At 39.9% G+C, this 14,145-nt stretch overlaps 1 long non-coding RNA gene across 1 annotated transcript in view; it reads left to right on the forward strand.

The window, feature by feature from the left end:
• Positions 1-14,145, forward strand: part of LOC131203356 (uncharacterized) — a 94,239-nt gene that overhangs the window by 18,426 nt on the left and 61,668 nt on the right. Inside the window, exon 2 of the long non-coding RNA XR_009156350.1 lies at positions 8,719-8,780. This is a non-coding gene — a long non-coding RNA (uncharacterized LOC131203356). The remainder of the gene's footprint in view (positions 1-8,718; positions 8,781-14,145) is intronic.

Raw genomic sequence — 14,145 nt, forward strand, 5'->3', positions numbered from 1 at the left:
TCAGTTAGCAGTTAGGAGCAGGAAATAATATACAGATGCAGCAAGCAGCATAGCCTTCATTTAGCCTGGGGTTTATGTACACTTGAAGAAAATAGCTTTTTAAATTAATAGGCAACTTGAAAAACAAATAGTGTGAAGACGTATTATGATCAAATATTTGCATGTAAATGAATTATTTTGTATGTTGGAAATAAACTATATTCCATACTTGACAGATATTATATTAGCATTTACAAAATGCCACAAAGAATGTAGAATCTTTTGAGTTTGCCAGGATTCTTCATAATGTAAAGAGCAAATTTTACAGGAGGATCTCAAAAGCAAAGAATTTTCAGACCTACATTATTATAGTCACAAGTGGATGTCATACTTTCACACCCAAAATTTGGGGTAGAGTATCAATGGCTGTCTCACCTAATTCTGATAACACAAAAGCATGATACTTTTAGATATTTCCCCTTTCTTGGACAAATCTTAAAAAGCTCCTTATAAAGATTCATAATATAGGTTATCAGTTTTTAAAGGATGTAACTTTAATAAATGGAAGGAGGCACCAGAGAAGACAACTGGTTTCAGGTAACTTTCCATCTTAAGGAAAAGGCTGGTAAAGCTTTCACTGCTTCATTAATGTGAAAATTCCCCTTTCAGTGTTGATAGCTCACCAAGTTGCAATGCTGATGTTAAACAGCCAGTTTGAATCTGGTGGATTTTTTTTCTTCTAATGACAAGTTCCATATGAGAAGCAGAATCACATCAGCTCCAGCAACTTGAACTGATGAGTTATTCAATACATTATATCAAAGTAAGAATTTTGAAAGTGTTGTTGTATCCATACCCAACTATTTCATTAATGCACTTACTGAAAGAAATGGTATGTTTAGTCAGAAAACTCTGTGACCCATAATGATGGCGTCTTTCAGTATTTTGTTTAGCAAAAGAAGATCTGCTGAAAAAAATTTGTCCTAGGAAATGCTAGCTATAATTCACATTATAATCAAATGAATGAAGTATAATAAAGCCATAGGAGTCTTCTGAGCTATTGAGATTTCATATTTATTGAGGAAGTAAGAAATCACCCATTTTTAATAGTGTGTATAAATTACAATCAATCTGATAAATACGTGTCCCTTTTACCAAGCAGTGTATAATTAAGCAAGATTGGGATTCTTTGAATTATTTGAGCCTATGCTATCTTTTTGTGGTCCTAGGATCATGTTTAAGTTGCTGGGCTCCATGCCTAAAGTCTATAGTCAAGTCAGATGAGAATAATGCAGGAGTGAAATCCAGCACGTTCTGACAGGTTCTGGAGAACCGGTAGTGGAAATTTTGAGTAGTTTGGAGAACCAACAAATATCACCACTGCTGACCCCAGAGTGGGTGGTGTGGGGAATGGAGATTTTGCAATATCCTTCCCACAGGAGTGGGGAGGAAATAGGGATTTTGCAGTATCCTTTCCCTGGACTGGGGTGGCAATGTAAAATTTGCAGTATCCTTCCCCTGGAGTGGAGAAGAAATGGAGAATTTGCAGTGTCCTTCCCCCAGGAGTGGGGTGGGAATGGAGATTTTGCAGTATCCTTCCCCTGCCACCTCCACCAAGCCATGCCCACCAAGCCACGCCCACAGAACCGGTAGTAAAAAATTTGGATTTCATCACTGGAATAGTGGCACCAATTATTATTAGCCCTGCTGGTAGATCCTGAAATGATCCAAGTTACCAGCCTGGTATTAGGCCTTCTGGACTAAGTTCTATGCTCCTACCTTGCTACAATAAGGATAGAATTAGGTTCTACATGTATGAGGAGTATCTTTTAAGCAACGTCTCTCTTATATATTACGTAGGCTTCTTCAGCTACTGTGGCAAAGTTTAGGTTTGCTCAGAGACTCCATACTGAGTAATACTGTATAAAAAAACGTAGTGATATTTTAGATTAAGAATGCAAAAAAAACAAAACAAAACAAAACAGGGACACAGATCTGAATGTGATCCCATTAGTATTTTCATTGTTATGCCCTAGCACTTTTGCATGACGCATAATGATGGTATCTTTGAACATTTTGTGTTGCAAAAAAAGATAGTTGCACATATAACAATAATCTTATTACTGTAAGATAAACAGTAAACCAGAGCATGGATTATACTAGCAAAACCGTATCTAAGCAAGTAAAGTTATAACTGCTGCACCAGGGTAAACTGGTAATAGGTGCTATTAATGATAGTGGTGGAACCAGACCCTCTGCCATTACCAACTTGATATTTATTTATTTGAAGAAACATATCAGATTCAGCCAAAGCTCTTCAAATCAGAAGTCCGGAGACAAATTTGCGATGTTCTTGAACCAGGGGTCTCCAACCTTGGTCCCTTTAAGACTTGTGGACTTCAACTCCCAGAGATCCTCAGCCAGCTTTGCTGGGAGTTGAAGTCCACAAGTATTAAAGGGACCAAGGTTGGAGATCCCTGTCTTGAACAATGGAATTCTTGACCTCCAATTTAATGTACTCTAATAAAGGGGTCTCCAACCTTGGTCCCTTTAAGACTTGTAGACTTCAACTCCCAGAGTCCCTCAGCCAGCAAAGCTGGCTGAGGAACTCTGAGAGTTGAAGTCCACAAGTCTTAAAGGGACCAAGGTTGGCCACCCCTGCTCTAATATATGCTGGTATTAAATCAATATTCAATAATGCTGGCAACAAGTTCCTTCATTTCCATATCACACTGATCAAAATGTTATTATTAACAATTTCTGCCAAAGCCAAAATATTGATTTCATACAGTTTAGCAAGATCTGACACATCTGCCTCAGTCTGAGTTCTAAATGGGAAAGATTTATAGGCACCAATACAAAATCTGTTCAATTGGGAATGACAAGCAAGGTAAATTATGAAGGAGTGCATGAAATCACAAAAAGAAGGAATGGGTTATGTTTTGTATATGGAGACTATGGGAGGAAGAAGCTGAGCGAGAGAGAAAGAATAGTTACTGATTAAATCACTCTGAAAAATAATTCTAGGAATCTTTTTACAGTGTAAAGAGTAAGTAAATGTAAGCTAATGAATATTCCCTGCTGTTCCAGGAAGAAAGTTTTCCCTGACATTCATACCAAACCAGTTAAACTACATTCACCAAGAAAAAATCCATGCTACACAGAAATTAAACCTCAGAACATCTTTGGGTCCTAAACCATCGGTACACTAAATTGTTTCTCTTAGGGGTAGATAAATTTTCATATCCTATTTTTTCTGCACACCACTGTAAATCCATTTCACTTGTCTACCACTTTTTAAAAACAATTCGTCCTGGAAGTAAAACCACAACAGCATCACAGCTGCAGACAGGAACCATTTCCATTTTCTATCCTCTTCTAGCTTTGAAGTTCAGGGTAACATGCTGTGGCTAATTATATTTTGGATTGAGTCAAGTTTAGTTTAAAGAATAACCTGCTCTGAAAAGCTACTGTAAATTCTGTGTGTGTGTGTCTCTCTCTCTAGGTATAAAATCAGTTGATACATCTCTAATCAATTTTGTGATCAGCTGCCTGCTAAAATACAAACACCCTACTTGAAGGGTGGTCATTAGCAATCTCACCAACATTTATATTTTGGGAACAGAGTTTTCTTTTGCGAAAAGAACAGTTTACATTTTATGTGGGAAAACCCATAAGGAGTGCAATATGGCTGGCAAAAGGCCTTTGTGCAGTCCGCTTATCTTTTATATTCTAATTTAATACAAACATTAAATTAGCTTTTCTGATTGCTGATCCCTCTCTGGCCTCTATTGCTTATTGCAGGGTACTTCACATGCCTCCAAGATAATAGACTTTCAGCTTTTGGATTTTATGAGGCTACCTTTGGATGTTATCCCAGTGAAAAAGAAACGACTGCTTTAAGAATGAAGGTCGTAGTGAAGCACAGTGACATAGGATTGCATCACTTAAAAGCTGGGAAAGGGATCAAGGTAGCCTTATGGGGACATGGCAGAAAAGAGTGGGGAAAGATGACAAGTTATCTGCCTTGAAGGGTATCCCTGCTGGATAGTGATTCTACAAGACAAATGTCATAGTATGGGGGATTGATCTTAGAAGATCTTAGAAGGGCCGGAATAGCTCAGGCTGTTACGAAGCCTGTTATTAGAACACAGTAGCCTGCAATTACTGCAGGTTCAAGCCCGGCCCAAGGTTGACTCAGCCTTCCATCCTTTATAAGGTAGGTAAAATGAGGACCCAGATTGTTGGGGGGGCAATAAGTTGACTTTGTAAAAAATATACAAATAGAATGAGACTATTGCCTTATATATTCAGAGGGAGTCCGCGGACTTTATGGGCATTACGGAGACCTGGTTGGGCACAGAGGGGGGTGTACCCCTGGTTGAACTGTGCCCTCCGGGTTTCCGCGCATTCCATCAGCCAAGGGCCCAAGGTAGGGGTGGGGGGGTGGCGGTTGTGATTAAAGAGAGTCTGGAGCCGAGGGAGTCCACTGTACCTCAGATAGCTGGTTGTGAATCCCTCCTTGTGAAGTGGGGCCATCGGAATCAGATGGGGCTGTTGATCACGTACCTGGCTCCTTGCTGCGTGACTACAGCCCTACCTGAGCTACTAGAGGTGCTTGCTGGGGTGGCGGTTGAGACTCCCAGACTTTTGGTCTTGGGGGATTTCAACTTGCCATCGGCCAGCTTGTCATCAACGGTGGTTCAGGAGTTCCAGGCCTCCATGACGGCCTTGGACCTGATTCAAGTAACTGATGGCCCTACACACATTGGGGGAGGCGCACTAGACTTGATTTTTATCTCAGGTCAGTGGGTTAATGATCTGGAATTAGGAGATATAGTGACGGAACCGGTGTCATGGTCAGATCATTTTCTCCTTCGCCTAGACTTTCGGACCGCCGCCCACCACCGCAGGGAGACAGAGCCAATGCGTTGGTTCCGTCCCAGGCGCCTGATGGACCCGGAGAGGTTCCGGACGGAGCTTGGGCCATTTCCTGAGGATCTGGCCCATGGCACGACTGAAGAACTAGTTGCGGCCTGGGAACGGGCCGCGGCTGGGGCTTTGGACCGTGTCGTGCCTTTGCGGCCTCTGACCCGGCGTAGATCTCAATTGGCTCCCTGGTTTTCCGAGGAGCTGAGAGAGATGAAACGCCGGAGAAGACGCCTAGAGAGCACTTGGAGGTCTAGCCGTTCCGAGGCTGATCGGACACTAGTGAGGTCTTTCACTAAGACCTACCTAGTGGCAATGAGGGAGGCGAAACGTTCTTACGTTTCCACCCTCATTGCATCGGCAGATAACCGCCCGGCCGCCTTGTTTCGGGTGACCCGTTCCCTCCTTCATCAGGAGGTTCGGGATGACCCTTTGCAAGGACGTGCTGAGGAGTTTAATGGTTATCTATACGATAAAATCGTTCAGCTTCGGGATAGTTTGGACCAAGATTGCGATGATCCAACCGAGATGACGGAGACGAGTCTTGTTGAGGTTATTTGGGATGAATTTGATTCTGTGGCTCCCGAGGACGTGGACAGGTTGCTGGGGAGGTTACATGCAACTACATGTTTACTGGATCCGTGCCCTTCCTGGTTAGTGCTGGCTGGCTCAGGAAGTGACACGAGGCTGGCTCCAGGGGATTATAAATGCTTCTTTGTTGGAAGGGTTTTCCCGCCGCCTTGAAAGAGGCGGTGGTGAGACCCTCCTTAAGAAGCCTTCCTGGACCCAGCTATTTTGGGAATTATCGTTAGTCTCCAACCTTCGCTTTGTGGCGAAGGTTGTAGAGAGTGTGGTTGCATGGCAGCTCCCTCGGCACCTGGATGAAGCTGTCTATCTAGACCTGTTCCAGTCCGGCTTCCGACCCGGTTATAGCATGGAGACGGCTTTGGTCGCGTTGGTGGATGACCTCTGGAGGGCCAGGGATAGGGGTTGCTCCTCTGCCTTGGTCCTATTAGATCTCTCAGCGGCTTTTGATACCGTCGACCATGGTATCCTGCTGTGCCGGTTGGAGGGATTGGGAGTGGGAGGCACCGTTTATCGGTGGTTCTCCTCCTATCTCTCTGACCGGTCGCAGACGGTGTTGACATGGGGGCAGAGGGCGTCCGTGAGGCGCTTCACTTGTGGGGTGCCTCAGGGGTCGATTCTCTCGCCTACCCTGTTCAACATCTATATGAAGCCGCTGGGTGAGGTCATCAGTGGTTTCGGGGTGAGTTATCATCTGTACGCTGACGATACTCAGCTGTACTTTTCCACCCCAGACCACCCCAATGAAGCTATCGAAGTGCTGTCCTGCCTGGAAGCCGTACGGGTCTGGATGGGGAGAAACAGACTCAAGCTCAATCCCTCCAAGACGGAGTGGCTGTGGATGCCGGCACCCCGGTACAGTCAGCTGCACCCGCAGCTGACTGTTGGGGGCGAGTTAGTGGCCCCAAAGGAGGTGGTTCGTAACTTGGGCGTCCTCTTGGATGGACGGCTGTCCTTTGATGAACATCTGGCGGCCTTCTCCAGGAGGGCCTTTTACCAAGTTCGCTTGGTCCGCCAGTTGTGTCCCTTCCTTGACCGGGATGCCTTATGCACAGTCACGCTCTGGTTACGTCTCGGCTGGATTATTGCAATGCTCTCTACATGGGGCTGCCTTTGAGGTGCACCCGGAGGCTACAGTTAGTCCAGAACGCGGCTGCGCGAGTAGTAACGGGAGCCGCTCGTGGCTCCCATGTAACATCACTGCTCCGCGGTCTGCACTGGCTTCCTGTGGTCTTTCGGGTGCGCTTCAAGATTTTGGTTACCACCTTTAAAGCGCTCCATGGCTTAGGACCCGGGTATTTACGAGACCGCCTGCTGTTACCTTATGCCTCCCACCGACCGGTACGCTCTCACAGAGAAGGTCTCCTCAGGGTGCCGTCCACCAAACAATGTTGGCTGGCGACCCCCAGGAGTAGGGCCTTCTCTGTGGGAGCAGCGACGCTCTGGAATGAACTTCCCCCTGGCCTACGCCAAGTGCCTGATCTTCGGACCTTTCGCCGTGAGCTAAAAACATACTTATTTATTCAAGCTGGACTGGCATAATGGTTTTTTAATATTTTAATTGGGTTTTATTGTAGTGGGGTTTTAAATTTTTTAAAATTTAAAATTTAAATTTTTAAACATTGGCCTTTTTGTAATATGTTTTATTTTAAATTTTGATTTTAATTGTATATATATTGTGTTTTATTTAGGCTGTACACCGCCCTGAGTCCTTCGGGAGAAGGGCGGTATAAAAATTTGATAAATAAATAAAAATAAATAAAAATAAAAAAATACACTGTAAGCCGCCCTGAGTCTTCGGAGAAGGGCGGGATATAAATGTAAACAAAAAAAAAGAAAAAAGAAAAAAAGAAGATTGGGGCCAGAAATGCTGCCTAGGAAACTATAGAAAACATAGTCTGGAACTAGATAATGGGCAGGAGCAGGGGCGGGTTTCAAAACCCGTCGCTACTGGTTCGCTTGTGGGCACGCGCACGCTCGCGCACACACTTGCTGCTTCTGTGCATGCGCAGAAGCATCTAGGTGGATGGGCGGAGCCTCCCGCTGTTATTGCTACAGTTCACCCAATCCAGGGCAAACCGGTAGCAACCCACCACTGAGCAGGAGGCTCAGAAAAGACTCTCACTGTTCTTAAAGGTAAAAGAGCTAGCAGGAGAATTCTGCTTTTAGACTTACAAGATTCTGCTAATGTTGCTTTACCAGTAAAGTAGAATTAGATCATCTAGTGGTGTTTCCTATATGGTCCACCTGGTAAGACTTATTGCAAGGACTTTGGAAATCATAAATTTTACCTAGTAATTCAGGGAAAACAATATTTTGTTCAGCTATAGTAGAGTGTGGGAATGCCAGGAGAAAGAGCCACAGCCAGGTCAGATAAGTGCTAGTTTAGCTCATAGAAGGAATGTGCATGCGGCAAATGTCTCAGACCTTCCTAATTTCTTGGATTGTAAAAGCAAATGGGGGAAAAAAAATACTTTTGGATTTGAAAGCTTCTGTTAATGTAGCCTTAACATAACCAGTACTGGGTTTCAAATCCCGGTGTACCAGTTTGCTACTGGTAGCATGCAGGTGCACTTGCTTGCTTTCCGAGCCGCGATGCTTCTGCACATGCACAGAGCTTTTTTGATTATGTCTGGGCTTGTGGGCGGAGCCTCCTGCCACCACTGCTACTGGTTCGCCCGAATGGGGGAGAACCGGAAGCAACCCACCACTGAACATAATGCAGACTTAGTCCATCTGGGCATGTTTTTTGTCTGGACTACTTTTTAATTGAGTATGACAACCAGGTTTTTAAAAAAAATATTTTCAGCCACAGTGAACACAGGAATGATATTTAATGAACAGGATCAATCTTCTTAGGTGTGGGGGGGGGGAGAATATATTAAATAGTTTAGGAATTAAGAACCAAGCATAAACATATATATTACCCCTTTTCACCCCATAGCAAACAAGCATCATGTACTCCCCAAAAATATCAATTTGCTGTTTTAGAAGTTCAGTTATGGGCCACTCTGTTTGACATAAATGGGTGTGATGGCTCAGCAGTTGGAGATATGAGTCTTACCTTTATCTCCCCACTGTACATGGGGGGTTTCCCTCTCATTGTCATAAAGCAATGACCAGCATCCCTTTTCATTGCCTGAGTCTAATGGGACATCTAATCTAAAATATATAGATGTTACAGCTTTACATATATTTTTAAAAAAATCCTTATCTTCCTTCTAGGGCAAATCAGAGATCGCTGTTGCAGCTATGATTCTAACAGGAGCTTTAAAATGACAGCCAGGGTAAGCTTTGCATCAGAATTCTACAGAGTTGGGATTTAATGTTTGTTTGCCATGCGTAATGCTGAGAGAGAGCTTGGATGAAAATTCCTGCTTAACAAAAAGGGTTTCTTTGCAGATTTGTTGTGCTGCACAAAAGAATAAGCTCTTGGCAGGTGGTTGCTATGCTCTTTTTCTGCTACCAATCGGATACTTTCTCCCAGAACTTCAAAGCTCTCCCTTACTGAGGACGAAAAACACAATAAATGGAAAGACTTACCCTTGCGCTTTTTTCTGTCCAGATGTTTACAAAGCATTTATTATAGTTGTTACAAATTGCACTCTGATCCTAAAGTGAAGCTAGGTAATAAATAAGGCTATTCACCTTATCCACCTTTCATTACACAGTGACCATAAGGCTACAAATAAATGTAGAGAGGAAGGCCATTTGAAGAACGTTGTAAAAAAGGCTTCAGCAAAATACCAGAGCTCCTGATTCTTTTGACACAGGGCATAGGTTTAAATCCAGTTAGGATAATATCAGAGAAATATGCATCCTGTTCCTAGCAGATATTTGGTCAGTATTATAGTCAACATTATGTGGAATGTGCCTTGATGCATAATAAATACAATTTATTTGTAAACGTTAGAATTCATCGGTGGGCAGGTATAGAATTAAGTTTAAAGAAGGGTTATCTAGGATAAGAAACTTGATTTGGGAAATGCTACCAAGTCTCTGTTCTATAAATAAATTTTGAAATAGTGAAATACAAAAATCACAACAACATCAACAACAGAAAAAAGATGGTGATTATACAGTGAAAAACCAAACCCTAGGTATATCATAATGAAAATAAACACGAGAAAAGAAAAAGAAAAAAAAAAACCCACAGAAAAGATCCACGTAGTTACCTATACATTAACTGTAAAGTTAATTCAGTCTTTAAGTTTATCATTAGACCAAAACTAGAAGAGGAACAGCAGATTTCCTATTCTAATATTGTGTAATAATTATTTTAGTCAATCTCCCATGCATAAAAAAGGAAACCCACAATTCTTGTTATTTTGACAGATTTCCAAATACTGTGGTTATGGTTAACAAGAACATGTGTGTCTTTAATAAACAGCAGTTGGTCCAGAATGATATTAACAGTCCTGTCAATGTCAGTTTCAAACATAGCTCTAATTGGACAAGACCACACCATATGGAGTAATGTTCCAATTCCTGAATTCATCTCCAAAGCTGGATAGAATAGAATAGAATAGAATTTTTTATTGGCCAAGTGTGATTGGACACACAAGGAATTTGTCTTGGTGCATATGCTCTCAGTGTATTCTATTCTATTCAAAACTGGATGATTGGAACCAACTTTTATTCAACTTCTATCTCTGAAACATCCAGTATACATAGAGCACATTGTTACTATTATCCTCATTTAAGTTCTCAGGAAATGTATTTCGTATTGCTTAATGTGATTATACACTCATTTATCAGGAGCTTCCAGAATTCAGAGTCTGCAGTATATCTATCAAAAGCAGTAGGGCTATGTGCATTTTGACAATAGTTCACAAGAAATGCTACAAATCTCTCACAAGCACACACTTCTCTGCTTCTAATCAGCTTCTATACAAATCTGAGGGGGGTGGGAAGAGATACCAATGACTTTAGATTTTAGAAGAGAATATATGTAGTTCAGAGTTGAACTGTGACATTCTTGGATACTCTCTGAACTTGGTTGTTTGCTTGCAGACATTTCGTTAGATAATATCTGAAGATATTAGATAATATCTTCGGTGCTCTTCAGTGCAGTGACTATAATTAGCTGACTCTTTAAAGCAAAGACAGTGACTTGTGCAGAAGTTTGGAAAAGTGCCTGGTTACATTAATTATTAGCAGAAGAGCATTCCTTCTAATCATTATTGAAGTATATAAACTTTTAAAGTTCAGATAACCAACAATAACAGTGGATTAAATCTGGAACATTGGTTTGGTCTTTACCTTTACTTCCCCACTATGGGTTTCTTTGATGGGCAAAAGGTCTATAAGGAAGAACATTCTAAATCAATAATTTTCCTTAATAAGATTTTGGTATGAATAAAGAACCTATTACTTTCACCTCCTGTGCAACTCTAATGGTGCCAGTGCCATTCATTTCCCAGCTTAAATTACTCTGATGCTTGTTACAGCAAAAGACAGGGATATGTTTATTGCTTTATTAAAAAATCATCCTCAGCTAAACGGTGTGCTTGTTCACTGTGATTGATGAGAAAGGAGTCTTTGCTTTTCCCTCTTTTTGAAAATCAAGTATGCATAATCAATTTGTCATTAAAATGGAAATGAGTTCAGGTAATGATAACCCACAGAAATTAATGCCTTCAGTATAAGAATAAATGTTATATATTCATTATAAAATCTGGTTCCCAATTTAAAAGTGATTCCATTTTTTCCAGACTTGCAAAAAAGTCCACAAAAGTTACTGGTCTGCTAAGTTTGTGTGTTAAAAAAAAAAAAGTAAAATTCTTTCTCTTCTGTTGTCTCCTGGTATCACTATATCAATTATCCACACTTTCTTATTTTCAATCATAATTAAATGTGGTATGTTAGGCACCAAGATTTTATCAATATGTATTTGGAAATCTCATAATATTGTAACATGCTCATTTTTAACTTCTTTTTCGTCTATATGTTCCCACCAATTTTTCATTATTGACATGTGATAGTTTTTGTGGATGTTCCAGTGAATGATTTTGGTGACCATATTATGTTATTGTTTATAATGGGTTTATGCAATCTTCTTGCCCAAACTGATCATATGATCTACTCTTTCTTCTGTTTTCTTGTACAGCCTGAACTTTGAATGATTTTCAAGTCTGGCCTTAATTAAATTAGTCTTGAAAAGCCAAATCAAGTCTTCAGGGTTTTTTTTTTAACGTTCAAGTTGCAGATTGTAATCCTTTGCCAGGTTTGATCTTTATCCACTTTCCCTTCAGTCTGTTCATTCTGTTTATGTTTTTATTACATTATTTTGACATTTATATTTGGTTTCTTATGCAGTCAGTAAGTTCCAATTTTTAACTTGCATCAATGCTTGTTCTTGTTTGTTTGCTTTTCTATTTGAAAGTTTGTTTGACCTCTTCCTCCATTTCTTTGGGGCAGGTATAATCTATAAATATCACCACAGGGTTATAATACATAGTAAATATTCATCAATTTTATTGTTTTTCAGTCCAAATGGTCTTTTCCAGCTTGTGTCCAGTTAATAATTTGAGCAGTGTATGGCTTAGGTATTGATGTCTTTGATAGTGTTTCCACCGTACAATTTCATCTTTAACAATTTTACCACTCTTCAGATATATTCTTTACTAGTCACATTTCATGCTTGATGTCATCCAACTGTAAACTGTTCAAAAAATTGTAGATTTGATCCAAATGGCTTCTGAGGGTTTGGCCATTTGGCATTTCAACTCAATTATGGATTTTCTCTCAACTTATTGCACTTGTTTCACATTTCTCTAAACTGTATTCCATTGTCATATCATTGGTAAAAATCCATACAGTGTTTGTCAGTTAATGGATTTCAATTTCTGATTTTCCATAAAGTTCCGGGTCATCTATATATATAACAAATGTGGGATTTTATTAACATTTTCTGTTCGTTAGACAAAATTTGTTTGTTTCAGAATGACTGAAAATTGGATCATAGTAATCACAAATAATAAAGATGACAATGAAAGGCAGAAGATGCCTTTCCTAATGTTGACAAATCCATATTTTTCGTTTACGATCACCAATTCTGACTTCCACAGTTTCAGTATTATTTTTTTCTATAAACATTCTAGTGTTTTTTGTTACTGATGCAAATTATTTCCAAACATTTGATGACCCAACTGTGGAATAATGAATCAAACACCTTTTTATAATCTATCCAGATTATATGTAAATTGGTGTTTGGTTTTTGCAATTCTCCAAAATTATTTTATCAATCAGAAACTGATCTTTTGTAACTCTCCTTTTCCTTTCCTTTCCTTTCTGTTTTACTCAAAGGATATTGTTTTCTTCTACTGTCTACTGTTATGCCTGCGAATAATTTAAATAATGTAGGCAAGTATACTGGCTTATCATTTCCTGCTGTTGTCCTTTTCATTGGATCCTTTTGAATCAGGTAAGTTTTGCCCATTAATAACCAGTCACAGATGTCTCTTTTATTTCATTAAATTGCTTAGCTATAATTGGATGCAAGCTAGTCCAATATCTGAGCCCTAAACCATACAATCGATCATTTCTAAGAGATTTCAAGTTTTTAATTCTTCTCACTTGATTTTTAACCATTTCTGCTCTTATTATTAGTTCTTCCATTTGACTTTTACTAAATTCATCGTCAAATTCTTTCATTTACCAAATATTTTTATTATAGTCTTTTTCAGTTTCCCATACATTTTCCCAAAACTGGATTGCTTCCTTTTTGCTTGGTTTTCTGTTTTCAGAATTTCTATTGCTATTTATACAATTGTCTCTGATCTGACGAAATAAGCTGATTTTGCTAAAATTCGTGCCTCATAGGAGTCAGTTTTCCCCGATGATTTGTTGCTCTGTGATTTCCAGAGCTTCTTCAAATTGAGGAGTCCTTGGTGCTCTCTGATCTTGCTTGTTTTCTTGCAGACATTTTCATTACTCAAACTAGGTAATGACTAGTGACTAGTACTGATGGTATTACCTAGTTTGGATAATGAATGTCTGCAAAAAAACTACCAAGCTCGACACTACTACGGACACCTCATTTCAACCTGAGCTACAAATATTCTCCTTTATTGGCTTCTTCAAATTTTGTTAAAAATGTGTTGAACTTTACATTCTTCAATATTTGTTGTTTCATATTCTTTAAATTACTTGCACCTGAACTTTCTTTATCTTGGCCTCCTGTTCAATCTTCCACTTTGGAATTGAATGTGATTTCCCTTTTGATAATTCTGCAAATGCCATAGTTTTGTCTTTCAATTCTTCTGTGGGAGGGCTTCTGTGGGAGGGCTGTTCATAGGTTGTTTTAGTGGTGGCCTGTACTGTTTTTATTACTTCTTCTAAATTAACATTTCTGTAGTTCATATCAGCTGTTTCTTTTAATTGTTACTATCCAAGTTTCTTCTACTATTCTATTACTGTTTCTGGGTCTTCTATTTTCACATTTTTTTCTGAATCTCTTCCAGTTCTGCGCTGAATATTTTATTTCTGATAATAAATCTTTGTCGATCTGCTAATCATTGTTCAGTGATATTTGAGTCTGGATAAATTCTTTTGCACAGTTCAAACATTTGCTTTACGTATCCCTGCTTTCTAGGGATAATTAATAATAATAGCAAGCCATCGTGCTATTACTTTCAAACCCAGTATACT

The sequence above is a fragment of the Ahaetulla prasina genome, chromosome 8, assembly GCF_028640845.1.
Source record: "Ahaetulla prasina isolate Xishuangbanna chromosome 8, ASM2864084v1, whole genome shotgun sequence".
NCBI lineage: Eukaryota > Metazoa > Chordata > Lepidosauria > Squamata > Colubridae > Ahaetulla > Ahaetulla prasina.